Source organism: Hyperolius riggenbachi, chromosome 8 (assembly GCF_040937935.1).
Source record: "Hyperolius riggenbachi isolate aHypRig1 chromosome 8, aHypRig1.pri, whole genome shotgun sequence".
Classification (NCBI taxonomy): domain Eukaryota; kingdom Metazoa; phylum Chordata; class Amphibia; order Anura; family Hyperoliidae; genus Hyperolius; species Hyperolius riggenbachi.
Window position 1 is genome coordinate 194,679,678 of NC_090653.1, and position 15,383 is coordinate 194,695,060.

The 15,383-nt window shown below is 46.2% G+C and overlaps 1 protein-coding gene and 1 pseudogene across 1 annotated transcript in view; one reads left to right on the top strand and one right to left on the bottom strand.

The window, feature by feature from the left end:
* The window catches only part of LOC137527429 (uncharacterized), a 171,988-nt gene that overhangs the window by 25,367 nt on the left and 131,238 nt on the right, over window positions 1-15,383 (bottom strand). The window lies entirely within an intron of this gene.
* On the top strand, window positions 12,338-12,539 carry LOC137529170 (U2 spliceosomal RNA; annotated as a pseudogene).

Genomic DNA, 15,383 nt, shown 5'->3' on the forward strand with positions numbered 1-15,383 from the left:
GGATGTACCCAGCGCCGGACAGCCCCCAGCCTCTCCACAGCCATCCCAGAACACAGAAGGACCCAACCATCAAGACGCAGGGCCCCGCGGGACGAGGAGGATGATGTCCGCACAGCAGGCTCTCCCCAAGAAGGACTCCAGCGCTTTTCCAGACCTTCCAGGCCCCCCTTTGAAAACGGAAACGGATCCAGGACGCATGAAGAACGGAAGAAGATCCGGATGAAAACTGAACGCGACCTGACCGGATCCTGATGGCTAATGGATGTTCTCAGAACGGACTGGACCCGTGCCACTGGTACGTATTTCATCAAAACGCAAGTGTGAACCGGGCCTTAGCGGCTGATGTACTCATTAATCTTGCTGTTACTACCTCATTTTTGCTGCCTATTGGTTTTCTATATGCACTTTAGGGTTATTATTTAGTATTTATATAGCGCCGACGTCTTCTGCAGCGCTGTACAGCATATATGGTCTTGTCACTTCTAATCCCTATCACAGACATATGTCTATGTATGTATGTATGTATGGTGTAGTGTATGTATCATAGTCTAGGGCCAATTTATGGGGAAGCCAATTAACTTATCTGTATGTTTTTGGGATGTGGGAGGAAAATGGAGTAAACCCACACAGACACAAGGAGAACATACAAACTCCATGCAGATGCAGTTTAGTGCCCTGGTTGTGTAATTCCCAGCACTGGAAGACGAGAGCGCTAACCACTATACCACCCTGCTATCCTTATTAACCTCCTTAGCGGTAACCCCGTGTGTGACACGGGGTAAGCCACCGGAGGGTGCCGCTCAGGCCCTGCTGGGCCAATTTAAATAATTTTTTTTTGCTGGACGCAGCTAGCACTTTGCTAGCTGCGCCAGCACCCCGATCGCCGCTATCTGGTGCGGCGCGCGGCCCCCCCCCAGACCCCTGCGCTGCCTGGCCAATGAGTGCCAGGCAGCGCCAAGGGGTGGATCGGGTCTCCCAATGACGTCCCGACGTCGCTGAACGGGATTTCCTGATCGCCTATCGCCGGAGGCGATCGGCGGGGCTGGGGGGATGCCGCTGAGCAGCGGCTATCATGTAGCGAGCCCTGGGCTCGCTACATGATTTAATAAAAAAAAAAAAAAACTGCTGCGCTGCCCCCTGGCGGTATTTTTCATACCGCCAAGGGGGTTAATGTTGTAAAATTTGCACCTACACTTTTTTTTTATTAAAAGGAGGACCTGTAATGAAAAAGCGTTCCCCTGCAGGGTACTCACCTCGGGAGGGGGAAGCCTCAGGGTCCCAATGAGGCTTCACCCTCCCCTGTAGCTGCAGGCAATTCAGCGCTGGCTCCCCGAAGTGTCCCGGAATCCTCCCTCGACAAGCTCTGATTTATTTACCTTTCTTGGCTCCAGCATGGGCGCTGTTGCGGCTCTCCGCACGGAGATAGGCGAAAAATAGCCGATCTCTGTCGGGTCCGCTGTACTGCGCAGGTCGACAGCATGGACGCCTCTCAGATTTCCTCGCCGCAGCGCTGGTAACATCCGTCCACCGTGTTGATTGCAAAGCGTGCGTGTCCAAGGCTCCGCCCAACATGTTTCATCACTCAAGGGGCATGACTCATCAGGAAACTGGGTCATGATGGGAAGTAAATTGTAGGCCGGTGGGGTTGGTGTTAAGATGATCGAGAAAGGATGGAATTAGATCGTGGGTGCCGTTCCATATGAAGATTAAATTGTCTATATATCTTTTGTAAAATGTTTTGGAGAACGGGTTGTTGTACATTTTTATGTGTTCCAGAAGTACCATGTCCAGGTTGGCATAGGAAGGGGAGAACGAGCTTCCCATGGAAACGCCGCTGACTTGATGGTAAGTTTGTTCTTGGAATGTAAAAACATTGTTGAGAATAAATTCGGTGCACTGTACAAGAAACGACTGTTGTGTTAGTGGCATGGATGTGTTGGATTGGAGATAGTGTTGTAAAGCTGGAAGTCCAAAAGTGTGTGGTATGTTGGTATATAGGGATGTGATGTCACAGGTTAGCCTTATTATTATTATTATTGATTTATAAAGTGCCAACATATTCCGTGGCGCTGTACAAAGTAAGAAACAAACATGGGGTACATAATACAAACAATGGTGTACACTAATATACAAGATACATAATTAGTGACAAAATACAAAAAAAAATGATACAGCATACAGAATACAAAATACAGAAGTGGTAATAACAGTGATAAAAGTAACATGATGAATAAAATGTATAATCATTTCCAAGACACAAAAGGGGTAGAGAACCCTGCCCTTGCGAGCTTACAATCTAAAGGGAAGGGGGGGGGGGGGGAGAGAAACAAGAGGAGGGGTAGTATATGATAAAATATATAAAGGCAGTGTGTTTTAGGATACCTAGTAGGAGTGCAATTTGGTCTTATGACAAACGGAAGTGGTCTAGGGTAGCGCATATGCTTGTCGGAACAAATGAGTTTTTAGAGAGCGTTTAAAAGTAACAAAGGTTGGCGAGTGACGGATGTGTTGTGGGAGGGGATTCCAGAGAAGGGGTGAAGCGCGTGCAAAATCTTGTAAGCGTGAATGTGAGGAGGTGATTCTAGAGGAGGACAACAGAAGATCATGTGCAGATCTGAGATTGCGATTGGGTTTGTACCTGGAAATTAGTGAGGATATGTACCAGGGAGAGAGATTGTGGAGAGCTTTGTATATTAGGGTTAGGAGTTTGAACCGGATCCTCTGGTTAATTGGCAGCCAGTGAAGAGCTTGACAGAGAGGGTCAGCAGAGGAAGATTGAGAAGAAAGATAAATAAGACGAGCAGCTGAGTTCAGTACCGACTGAAGCGGGGCCAGTTTGTTAGAAGGTAGTCCACAAAGTAGTACGTTGCAGTAGTCCAGACGAGAAATTATAAAAGAGCATGTATTAACATTCTGGTTGTGTCTTGAGTGAGAAAGGGACCGATGCGAGATATATTTTTGAGTTGGAGATGGTAAGAGCTGGTTATGGAGTTAAGATGAGGAATACAAGAGAGAGAAGAGTCGAATATTACCCCCAAGCACCGTGCTTTGGGAACTGAAGTTATGGGAGCGTTAACATTTATAGTTACTTCAGGCAGAGAGGTGGCCAGAGACGGTGGAAAAATTATTAGTTCTGTTTTACTCATTAAGTTTTAGGAAGCGAGAGGACATGAAGGAGGATATAGCAGACAAGCAGTCAGGAACACGTTTGAGGAGGGAGTTAAGGTCTGGGTCCGAGAGGTACAGTTGCATACAGGTGGTATTGAAACCCAAATGAGTTGATTAAGTCACCAAGACCGTGCATGTAGATGGAAAAGAGGGGACCAAGGACAGAGCCTTGAGGAACACCGACAGACAAAGCATGAGGAGAAGAGATCTGATCTGAGTAGGAGACTGTGAAGGACCTTCCAGAGAGGTAGGAAGATAATCATGTGAGTGCAAGGCCCTTTATTCATACATTTGAAAGTATTTGTAAGAGTAAGGTGTGGTCGACCGTATCGAATGCTGATGACAGATCAAGAAGGATGAGTATGGAAAATTGACCTTTGGATTTAGCTGTAAGAAGGTCATTGGCCACTTTGGTAAGGGCCGTTTCCGTGGAGTGGTTGGAGCGAAAGCCAGACTGGAACTGATCAAGTAGGGAGTTAGCTGATAAATAATGGCTTGATTCTGCATGTATGTGGCGTTCAATTAGTTTGCATGCAAATGGGAGAAGTGAGACTGGGCGGCAGTTGGCGAGTGTGGTAGGATCAAGAGATAGTTTTTTAAGTAGTGGTGTCACAACAGCCTTCTTGAGTGGCGACGGAAAGATGCCAGTGGAGAGGGACAGGTTAAATAGCGATGTTAGTGCAGGCCTGAGAGAAGAGGATAGCTGCGGGATGAAATGGGAGGGAATAGGATCCAGAGAACAAGTGGTTAGATTAGCTTTGGATATTATAGAGGAGAGAGAATGTTCAGAGAGTGTAGAGAAGTTAGAAAGCAGTCAATGAGAGGTGTGGAGGTGGGATTTGAGGGCTGCGTGGAGAATTCACTTCTGATTTAGTCAATTTAATCAGTGAAGTATGTTGCAAATTCTTCAGCTGATAAGCAAGATGAAGGCGGAGGATGGAGAACGGAGTTGAAGGTGCTGAACAAGCGTTTTGGATTGTGTACATGGGCAGATATTTGGGAGGAAAAATAGGACTGTTTTGCCACAGAGAGTGCGTTTCTGAAGTTGTTCAAGGCCATTTTATATAAGATGAAGTCCTCATTTGTGTTACTTTTCCTCCAACGCCTTTCCGCTGCTCTAGAGCATCTTTTTCACTGTTTAGTGTCTTTGGTCATCCAGGGTTGGCGACTGACACGGTGAGGGCGGACATTGACGAGGGGGGCGAAGTCATCCATGACTTTAATGGAGCTGTTGAAGTGTATAGCAGCTGAGTCTGGGTCAGTGAAGGATTGTGTGAGGAGAGGTGCCAGGGCATCAGAGACGGATTGCATGTCTAGATTGCGATAGTTTCTGCGAATATGTGAGCGTGTTTGTGCCAGGGTGGTAGGAAAAGAGGAGGAGCGAGAGAGAAGCTAAGTAGGTTATGGTCAGAGAGTGGTAGTGGATCATTAGTAAAGTCAGTGACAGAGCAGAGACGAGTGAATACGAGGTCAAGCGTATGGCCATCAGTGTGGGTTAAGGTAGAGGACCACTGAGACAAGCCATAGGAGGAAGTGAGTGAAAGAAGTTTGTTGGAGACAAGCGTTCTTGGTGTCAATAGGAATGTTAAAATCACCCATAATGATGGTAGGGATGTCAGAGGAAAGGAACTGGAGAAGCCAGGCAGAGAAATGATCTAAGAAAACAGAACCAGGGCCTGGAGGGCGGTAAATAACTGCAATCTGGAGGTTCGAGGGAGAGTATAGTCGGACTGTATGGACTTCAAAGGATGGCAGGGAGAGAGAGGGAATAGGAGTGAGAGGCTTGAAGGAGCATTTGTCTGAGAGAAGAATGCCCACCCCTCCACCTTGTTTATTCCCACTTCTAGGAGTGTGGCTAAAGTGGAAACCTCCATAGGAGAGGGCGGCAGGTGAGACTGTGTCAGAAGGGGTCAGCCAGGTTTCAGTGATCCCAAAGAATATGAAAGCACTGGAAATGAAAAGTTAATGGATGAAGGGCAGCTTGTTGCAGACTGAGCGGGCATTCCAGAGGGCAGCCGAGATAGGGGGGGGGGGGGGGGGGGGGAGGAGGAGTGGAATATTAATACGGTTACAGTAAGAGGGAGGGAAATTTGATTTGTTGAAAACAGTGTTATTAGCAGGGGGGAGTGGGGGTCCAGGGTTAGGTGAAATGTCCCCAGCAGCAAGGAGGAGGAGGAGGAGGAGGAGAAGGCAAACAGAGCGGAGCAGAGGTTGTGGTATAGACATATGTAGATGTAGTGTGACATGGAAGGAGAGGCTGTAAGTATAAGAAAATTTCATGAGAGGCGAGCTGAGGAGTGGATAAGAGGGATGGTGAAATGTACAGCATATTGCTGACAGCAGGGGGATGTAGTGTGTGGAGAGATTTGAGGATGGCTGGGGAGAGCAGGCAGATAGTAAACAATAGGTTTTCTGTTAAAGCTAATGGGGGTAAAATACTGCCACTTTCGCCGCCGAAAGGAGGTTTCTTAAGTCTTCAGGAGCACTCGGGCTGCCAAAGACGGGCCGCTGCATACTGTGCATGCGTGATTGCCCTCTATGACGCGCAGTATGGAGCCGTCGGCCTTCGGGAGCCCGAGTGCTGTCGAAGACCCCGCGGCGGCGGATTTGCACTGAGGATCCACCAGGCACCTGGAGAAGAGAGGCTCATTAGGACACGGAGCCTTCCCTCTCCTTAGGGGAGTATCTGACTTTTTTTCTTTTTTTTAATGGGGTTACATTAGCTTTAACAATAGCTTTCTTCTTGCCACTCTTCCATAAAGGCCAACTTTGTGCAGTGCATGACTCATAGTTGTCCTATGGATAGATTCCCCCACTGAGCTGTAGAGCTCTGCAGTTAGTCCAGAGTCACCATGGGCCTCTTGACTGCATTTCTGATCACACACACACACGTTTTATTGTTTGCAAACACTGCCTAAAACTGGCGATTAAAAGCCAGGATCACAGTGGGGAGCGGCAGAAACAGCATCCAGGAGAGCATAGTGACTCGATTGGTATTTTTTTTTTTTATTGTACAAATCAGACAGTACAGATTGTCTTTAACTCGGGTTTAAAGAGACACTGAAGCGAGACTAAATCTCGCTTCAGGTCTTATATATAGCAGGGGCACATGTGCCCCTGCTAAAACGCCGCTATCCCGCGGCTTAACGGGGGTCCCTTCACCCCCAACCCACCCCCCGCAAAAGATGGTCGGAAAATGGTCGCTGGCTGTCTCTCTTCCTGGAGGCAGGGCTAACGGCTGCAGCCCTGCCTCCCAGCGCGTCTATCAGACGCGCATCGCCGCCTCTCCCCCGCCCCTCTCAGTGAAGGAAGACTGAGAGGGGCGGGGGAGAGGCGGAGATACGCGTCTGACAGACGCGCATGGGGCAGGGCTGCGGCGGCTAGCCCTGCCCCAACCAGGAAGCGCTCCCCCGCTGCACGGAGGGGGTTTGGGGGGACAGGGACCCCCGTTAAGCCGCGCTATAGCGGCGTTTTAGCAGGGGCACACGTGCCCCTGCTATATATGAGGTCTGAAGCGAGATCTATTCTCGCTTCAGACTCTCTTTAAATTCTGCTACTTACTATTTAGAGAGGGAAGCCTTAGGATCCTAATGAGGCTTCCCTCGGTTGTAACAAGCCCCCGATGCTGAGCGTGTCCCCCCCTTCACATCGGGGCCGCTGAGCTCTCTACGTATCTTTCTCTGAGCTGTCGGAGAGATATCTAGAAAGCACACTTCTCTTGCGCAGACTGGCAAGGCTGAAGGTGGCATGGAAGCGATCCGTGCGCATGGGCTGGAGGAACACCCAGTTATGTATAAAACTTATTTTGTAGCGTCTCTGGTTTCTTGAGGACATGGGAGGCCTACCCGCGGTGACCCTGTTGAGGTGCAAAGTATTTTGCATTGGCCTAACTCACTGCAGAGTATAGCAGTGAGTTAGTTTAACACCCTGCACATACTGGCAAGCGAATGCAATATGCATTTGCTGTGACCTTTTAATTTGTCAATAGACATTTTAGCAGCCAGTATATGTCAGGTGATACTTGGTTTTAGCACACACCTCATTTTCTTTTGAATGTAGTTTAGCAGTCTTTGGTGCTTTGCTATTAGTCGCAAAATTCTGCAGTTTTTACTCTGATGTAAATGGCTGAATACTAATCAGGATGTAGAGTTCCAATGCAAAAAAAAAAAACCTTAAACTTCTGCAGTATTAGTCTGCTCATCCCTAGTGACAATATCAAAAAGGTCTATATGGGAAGAATTTTCTACAGCTATAAAGGCGGAAAACAAAAATAAAAAAATTATGTAACAAATCATTTGCCAAATAAGGCAATTTTGATACTGCAGGATTAACTATACAGCTGCAGCTTTCAATAAAGTCTGAAAAAAAAAAGCCACACGTTGATGATTTTTTTACCTAGACAGAGTTGTCAGCTTTTAATCAGAATCGCACTTTTGAATCCTGCATGCACCAATGTCATAAAACTATAAAGTTGTGTTATAATCATCACAAAGCATATTGCTTATTACGCTGTCATTGTCCTTCTCCACTTCCGCAAACTAGCTTTTGTGACGTCACCGGAACAGGAGCAAACCACTTTGAAACTGAAAGAGGCATATTAAGGCAGATTAATGTCTTAAATTCCGGAATTTGTCAAGGGAAGGTGCGGTTCCAGTTGACACGGAGCTTGTAGTACACAAATCACGAAGAGAGGCACACCTATCTGTTAACGCTAGATTAACGTTATATATAAGGCCAAGATCTAAGGAAAAACTTTATTACAGAAAAATAAACGACACCAACCTTCAGAGCTGTTAGTCGTTCGTTCAGATGGACCTTCAGACATCAGGACTGTTGGCATTACAGGAGTTGTCGTTGCGGATACGGAATAGGTCCGATTATTTGCTGAGCCCGGATGTTGCATTAATTCTTCATACGGCGTGTCCGCGGTTTCTAAACTGGACTGTTCCGCTTCAGTTGTATTCTGTGCTACGGTTGTCCATATACCAGAGTCATTAGTTCTCAAGATTGTGGTCGCTGTAGAATTAATGTTTTGAAGATCTGGCGTTTCTTCAAAGGTTCTACAGCTGCGTAGTAACACAAATGTAGCTATCGTGAACAGCACGGTCCCAGCTGATACAGCCATCTTCCATTTTCCTACTCGGGTAGTATCGTGGCTTTCCTAAACTACTATCCCTTAAACATTACCCCAGTCGCCAAAACATCACCTGCACCTTCTTCCTTACAATGCGGCTAACACCTGTGTTTGATTGGCTGCGAGATCCTCCGGTTACAAAACAAGTCTCGCTGGCTATGTGAACAGATACGCCAATTGAAATTAGACTTTGCAGTGACGTCAGTGCAAATTGCAGGCTTTGGTCTCGATTGAAAGCAGGTAGTCTTGTATTTTAACACTTCATTGCACATAACTGTATCGTAGCCAAGGATCGTAATCAGCGTGTTCAAGGTTTCCTTTTTATGTTTTATGATGCTATGGTTACTGTAATGTTAACACGTAAAGTGACTTTTTTTTTTTTTAAATCTCATAATATGAGCAGATTGATGAAAGCCATAATCTGGTTACATAGCTCCCAACTGTCCCTTTTTCGGAGGGACAGTCCCTTTTTGCGGAGCAGTGTTTTTCAGCGCTGCTAGATTTGGACGCAGCCGGCGCCTCCATAGTCTTCAATGGGAATCATTCCTATTTAAGCGCTCAGTGAGTAACGTCGGCTCCGTCAGAAGACTGAGCCGAAGTTGCTTAAAAACATAATAATTTGGCCTCCAGCAATCGCTGGAAGATGAATTATTTAATTCCCCCACTATCCATGTCGGCCTGGAGGGGGAATAGTAATTAAATCGGCCCGGACTTGTGCAGAAGCAGGAACAGCTATATACCGCTGTATCCTGCGCCCAAGTCTACTGGCGCCGATTTCAAATGTACTCCCTTTTTGGGTGCCCTGTCCCTCTTTCACCCTCATTTGTCCCTCTTTCAGGACTTTGTCCCTCTTTCTATGTAAATATATATATTTCTCTACTAAAAATGTGTTTGATTGACTCTAAACTTTATTCCCAACCTTTAAATTGATATATTACTAATTGTAAAGTGTTACTATGAAGGAAAATGAACCAGGATAGAACGGACCAGTGTGGTTTGAATTATAAAACAACATATGTTTCTTATGAAATCTTTATGGTATGCGTGACTAGAGGCGTGGTGAGGGCGTGGCCAGGAGTGTGACAGGGGCGTGGCTTAAGTGTCCCTTTTTCTCATCTCAAAAAGTTGGGAGGTATGTGGTTAGTGTCCTCAGAGGATAGGGTCACTTTCATTGAAACAACTTATCAGTGGGCAGTAGAGCCAGAAACTAGACAGGGTTACAAATCTGGCCCCCCTAAACATACATGGTTTTACTTTGGCTAAACAGATCTGTGTGGGGTGACATGGAAGGAAAAACAAAGGGGAGCTAAAGTATAGAAATAGCAGAATGTGAAGGAAAGGAAGAAAGTGGGAGAGAAAGGGACAGTAAATGGGTTGATATCCTAAAGATGGCCACTAATGATCCAATCTTTTTCATCCAATTTTACTAAATCAATGTAGTAAAAGGGTAACTTGAATGAATGTATTGAATGGATAGTTTAGTCCCTTATATTATAGAGAAATGGTAAGATTGGATGAAAAAATTGGATCATTAGTGGCCACCATAAAATTTTGTAGGGCTAAAGGTCAGTAGAGAAAAGTAAGTAATCCTGGCCTAGAGTCACTTTCAAAAGTTCTGGCTACAAGATGTGTGCCTGACCCAAACCACTAGGAATTTATAGGGGGATAAGAGAGACTGAAAAGCCCTCCTACTAATAAGCAATGCTTCGTGAAATTTGCCTTGTTAAAGGGGAACTGACCTTAAAATTTGATACTGTAAAACTATCTGATGTGTTGCATAATACTGCTTTAATAAATAAAAATATATGTTTGCTGTAATACACCTTTTAGTTGTCCTAATTTCTGTTACTGCATTTTAGTGCAGTGTGGAGCCATATGTTGGTTGGCAGGTTTACAGTGCCATTTAGTGATGGGTCGTTCGCGAACGAGCCGGCTCTAAGAGCCGGCTCTTTGAAGTGAATCAGAGGAGCCGATGCTCACTCTGAGAAGAGCCGATGCCTCAGCCGCCCCTTTTAGCTCTGCTTTGCTCCGTAATAAAGGGCGCTGAGGCATTCTGGGAGATGTAGTCCTCCTCTTGCAGCTTGTAGGAGTGTTTGGGGCGGAGCAGAGCAGTAGCAGGAAGGATTGCCTCAGTTAGAGAAGTAGTCTGGAGTTGGCATGGAGACGGGGGCGGGGCTTTAAATCCGATTCTGAGTGGTGTCTAGTGATATTTAATTCAGAGCCGTAAGAGCCGGCTCTTCAATGGGAGCCGATTCAGAAGAGCCGATTTCTCTGAGAAGAGCCGGAATTCCCATCACTAGTGCCATTCAGCTGATTTCTACTTCCTCCAGCCCCTCCTTCCTCAAGTAGCTCCTTTCTCCAATCAGTATGCAAATTAGCCTGTGATAGTGTACAGTTACAGTGATGTCATCTGGCTGTGCATGTCTATGACTGTCTGTCTGTGTTTTCAAGCCTGTCATTTTTCTTCTCTGTATTTTGTCTATTCTCTGTAGTTATTCCTCTACTGTCAGTATACCGCACTGGGCACATTTTACACTAGGAGAGGGGGGGGCATCCCCCGGGGTTCTGTCGTGTTTGTCATTACAATATCCCACTACATTTCTGCTGTGCACCAGATTGAGCTTGTTGGCCCTACATCTTCCAGCATATCTGATCGATACAAGTAACACAAAATTGGTTGCATCGTCTTGGTGGCACCAATCTTTATTCGGTTATAATAGTGGAATCAGATGGTTGATTGACTGCCAAGTTTCCAGATGTATGGCCAGCTTTACACAATGCACATATCTAAACCAGTTATGAAATGCAAGTTATCTCCCACACGAGACCTAGCAACTTACAATGAATTAAAAAATTCACTAACTACCGCCACATATTGCAACAAAAACCAACTCCATAAGATTTGTAAGGCAGGATTTGGGGTAGCGCAGAGGCATAGTAGTTAGCGCTCGTCTTGCAGCACTGGGTCCCCAGTTCAAATCCCAGCCAGGGCTCTATCTGCATGGAGTTTGTACTGTATGGTTTCCCTGTGTCTATATGGGTTTCCTCCGGGCACTTTGATTTCCTCCCACATCCCAAAACCATATATATGCGCTACACAATACACACAGAGACATATGACTATGGCTAGGGATTAGATTGTGATTAGCCCTTCTGGGGGACAGTTAGTGATAATATACTCTGTACAGCACTGCGTAATATATCGGCACTTTATAAATACTGTAATAGCCCTGGCAACGCCCCGCCTAATAAAGTATGTGCCCAGTGTAACAATACATTACCTGTCCCAGGCCTCCGCTTGTCCCTCCGCTTTCCCCTGGCCATACACGCACGCCCCACGTAGTTTCCTAGTACGAGCGCACGTATGACATCACACACATGGGCAAGGCGGCGGGAGCACAATCAAGTATGTGCATGACCAGAGCCATGCAGGCACACTGGCCCCAAAATGAAACTAGCTGCCTGCGGGGGACTGGAGGATTGGTTTGAGACAGTGCAGGACGTCTGCAGGGGGCTGGGGGAAGCCCCAGGTAAGTGAAACTTTTTTTCTATCCTGGTAGCAGGGAAGGTCTTTCACACCACCCTATAAAAAGTCCACTTGCAGCCTAGACAAGACACCCCCTCTCCTCCCATAAAACCTACCTCTTATACGGACTACCACGGCACTTATGCCAATCAGCCCCAGCCTGGGCAATACCCTCCCCAATTCCCGGAAAGCATGCCTTTATACAAAAACAAAAAACACAAGCATATACTCTGACACATACACATAATGGACACACAGAGGCACACACACACTGGCACTCACATTGTGGTCACTCAGACACACACATTCTGGTACATATATACAGGAAATTTGCAATAATTCAGATATAAATGAACATTTGTGGTTACCCACAATGCACCACTACTGAATATGCAAATTATCTCTTCGCCCCTGTAAGCCAGACAAGCATCCAGAACCGCTGGTGCATAGCAAGCCTATAGCTATAGTCTGGCTTACAGGGGCGAAAAAAGATAATTTGCATATTCAGTATCGCTTCTCGGCCTTTTGGCTAAGATCAAGTGTAGTATCTGTTCTTGAAATTTTTGGGGGGACCTGGAAGGATGGCACTGTGGCAGGGTGTCCTTCCTGGTCGTAATTCCCAGGGACTGATGGAATGGATCTATACCATGGTCGAGGCTGAATGGCTGAGGGCTTTGCTTAGGCGTACTGCCCCTGGAAGTGGCGCTCCAGGTGCACCCGAAAAAACCTGAGATGTGGCAGATCTCAGGCGGAAGTAGGGTGCTTTGGTCTGTACTGCCCATATGCAAAACCAACTAACGCAGCTCCCCGGCCTTTTGGCTAGGGAGAGTGCGGAATTTTTATCACTCCGGCCGCAAGGTCGGGGCCAGCTTGCTGGCACGGGGACTTCGGTTCCCACCCGGCTCCCTCTCGGGGGAGCCACCCAGACCATGTGGACACGGTTGCCACATGGCCAGGCCCTTTGGGTAACCACTGGGCGCAGTAGGGGTCCTCCTCGGAGGACCCCAGGATCCTTCAACCCCTCGGGTGTTGGAGGATGCCACCCCCTGAGCCGAAGGCAAAGGGGGAAGGTTCCCTTCGGGGAACAACCGGAAGGGCCCTGCAGCATTGTGGGGCCCGTGGCTACTCGTGCACGTTTTGTGGGGGTGCTTTAGGGCACTCACGCTTTTTCCGTGCACGGGGCTAATAGCCTTGCTTACCCGGGACCTCTGTTGCATGCAACAGGGGCCAAGAAAGCTTAAAAAAAAAAAAAAAAAAAAAAAAAAAGTAGTGGTGCATTGTGGGTAACCACAAATGTTCACGTATGGCTGAATTATTGCAAATTTCCCAGCCCGAACGGATCGCATGCGAACTTATTCACGCGAACATCGCTGGTTCGCGATCGAACGCTAACTTTATGCGAGTTCGACCTACCCCCTATACTACATCATTGGGCTAAACTTTGACCTTCTACATCTCAGTTAGCAGACATGGCAGCCAATCAGGCTGCACTCCCTGGAGCCCCCCTCACCCTTAAAAAAGGCAGCATCGTCAGGCCATTTTTGCACTCTGTGTGCTGCTGCGACTAGTGAGAGAAGGGAGAGAGGTTGCTGCAGAAATAAGGAAAGCTTAGTTAGGCTCTTGTTAGCTTGCTCTTTACTGATATTTATTGTAAAAAAAACACCCCAAAACAGCTCTTTTGAGAGCTAATGTTCTTATGTTCTTGTGATGTGCTTTTTTTTTTTCTGTGTGTGCGTGGCCCACTGATACTTGCATATACAGCCCTGTCTGTCGCAGCTGGCTAATTACTATACTGTGCCAGGTCCAGCACATTCAGTGCCTACCTTTTCACTGTACCGGTGTGTGTGACAGCTGCACATTGTATTGTAATACCAGTTGGTGCATACCTTTCACTGCACCTGTGTGACAGCACGCAGTTTTATATACTAGTCACTGCATACCTGTTCACTGCACTTGTGTGTGACAGCTGCACATTGTATTGTAATACCAGTCACTGCATACCTGTTCACTGCAACTGTGTGACCGCACGCTGTTTTATTTACCAGTCCGTGCATACCTGTTAACTGCACCTGTGTGACAGCTGCACATTGTATTGTAATACCAGTCACTGTATACCTTTCACTGCACCTGTGTGACAGCACGCAGTTTTATATACCAGTCACTGCATACCTGTTCACTGCACCTTTGTGACCGCACGTTGTTTTATATACCAGTCTGTGCATACCTGTGTGACAGCTGCACATTGCATTGTAATACCAGTCACTGTATACCTTTCACTGCACCTGTGTGACAGCACACAGTTTTAAATACCGGTCACTGCATACCTGTTCACTGCACTTGTGTGACCGCACGTTGTTTTATATACCAGTCCGTGCATACCTGTGTGACAGTTGCACATTGCATTGTAATACCAGTCACTGCATACCTTTCACTGCATCTGTGACTGCACATTGTATTATATCCACAAAGAGGATAGCACTCACAGCAAAAGGTACCTGACATTAAAGAGCAAATATGAAAACACCTGATCGCCTCCTCTTTTCTGGAAAATAAATATTTATCAAGAGGTGGCGCTCAAGGTGTGCATCATTAAGTATAAACAACCGTTCATCTGGGTAGTACACTTGTATTGAAAAAATCTCTGACCAACCAAATTCCAAAGAAGCCTCCCCCACCACTAAAGATATATAATGTATTACCAGAAACACTTATTAAAATAAAAAAAATTAATAAAAATGTGAGAACAGTTCATCAAAAGTCCCTGTAAGGTAATAATTAAAAGTCCATGTACATATGCCCTAAAATCCTAAAATTGATTTCAAAGAAAAAATTTATTCTCCATGAAACTATGCAACGTTAAAGATGCTGTTTCTCCTGACAGTGGACCCTCCACCAACACCCTTTGTGATTCACTCACCACTGTACTATGTACATGGACTTTTAATTATTACCTTACAGGGACTTTTGATGAACTGTTCTCACATTTTTATTATTTTTTTATATTTTAATAAGTGTTTCTGGTAATACATTATATATCTTTAGTGGTGGGGGAGGCTTCTTTGGAATTTGGTTGGTCAGAGATTTTTTCAATACAAGTGTACTACCCAGATGAACGGCTGTATATACTTAATGATGCACACCTTGAGCATTGATAAACATTGATATTATATAGCAGCAGTCAGTGCATCCATTTTCACTGAACCTGTGTGACTGCACATTGTTATACCAGCAGTCACTGTATACCTTTTTACTGCACCTGTGTGACTGCACATTGTATTAGTCAAGTCAGTGCGTACCTTTCACTTCATCCCCCCCAATATGGACAGAACAGGCAGAGCCAGAGGCAGGCCACCCGGCAGGTCTGTTCGAGGTCATGCTGACATGATTTTGTGCGGCCCTGGACCAAAGTACAGTGTTCAGAAGGCACGTGCCATCAACTCCCAAGATTGTCAGGACGTAGTTGACTATTTAACACAGAATGCCTCATCTTCTGCAGCCACCAGCGCTACTACAAGCACCACATCCGCTCCATTTGACACTTCACAGGAGATATTT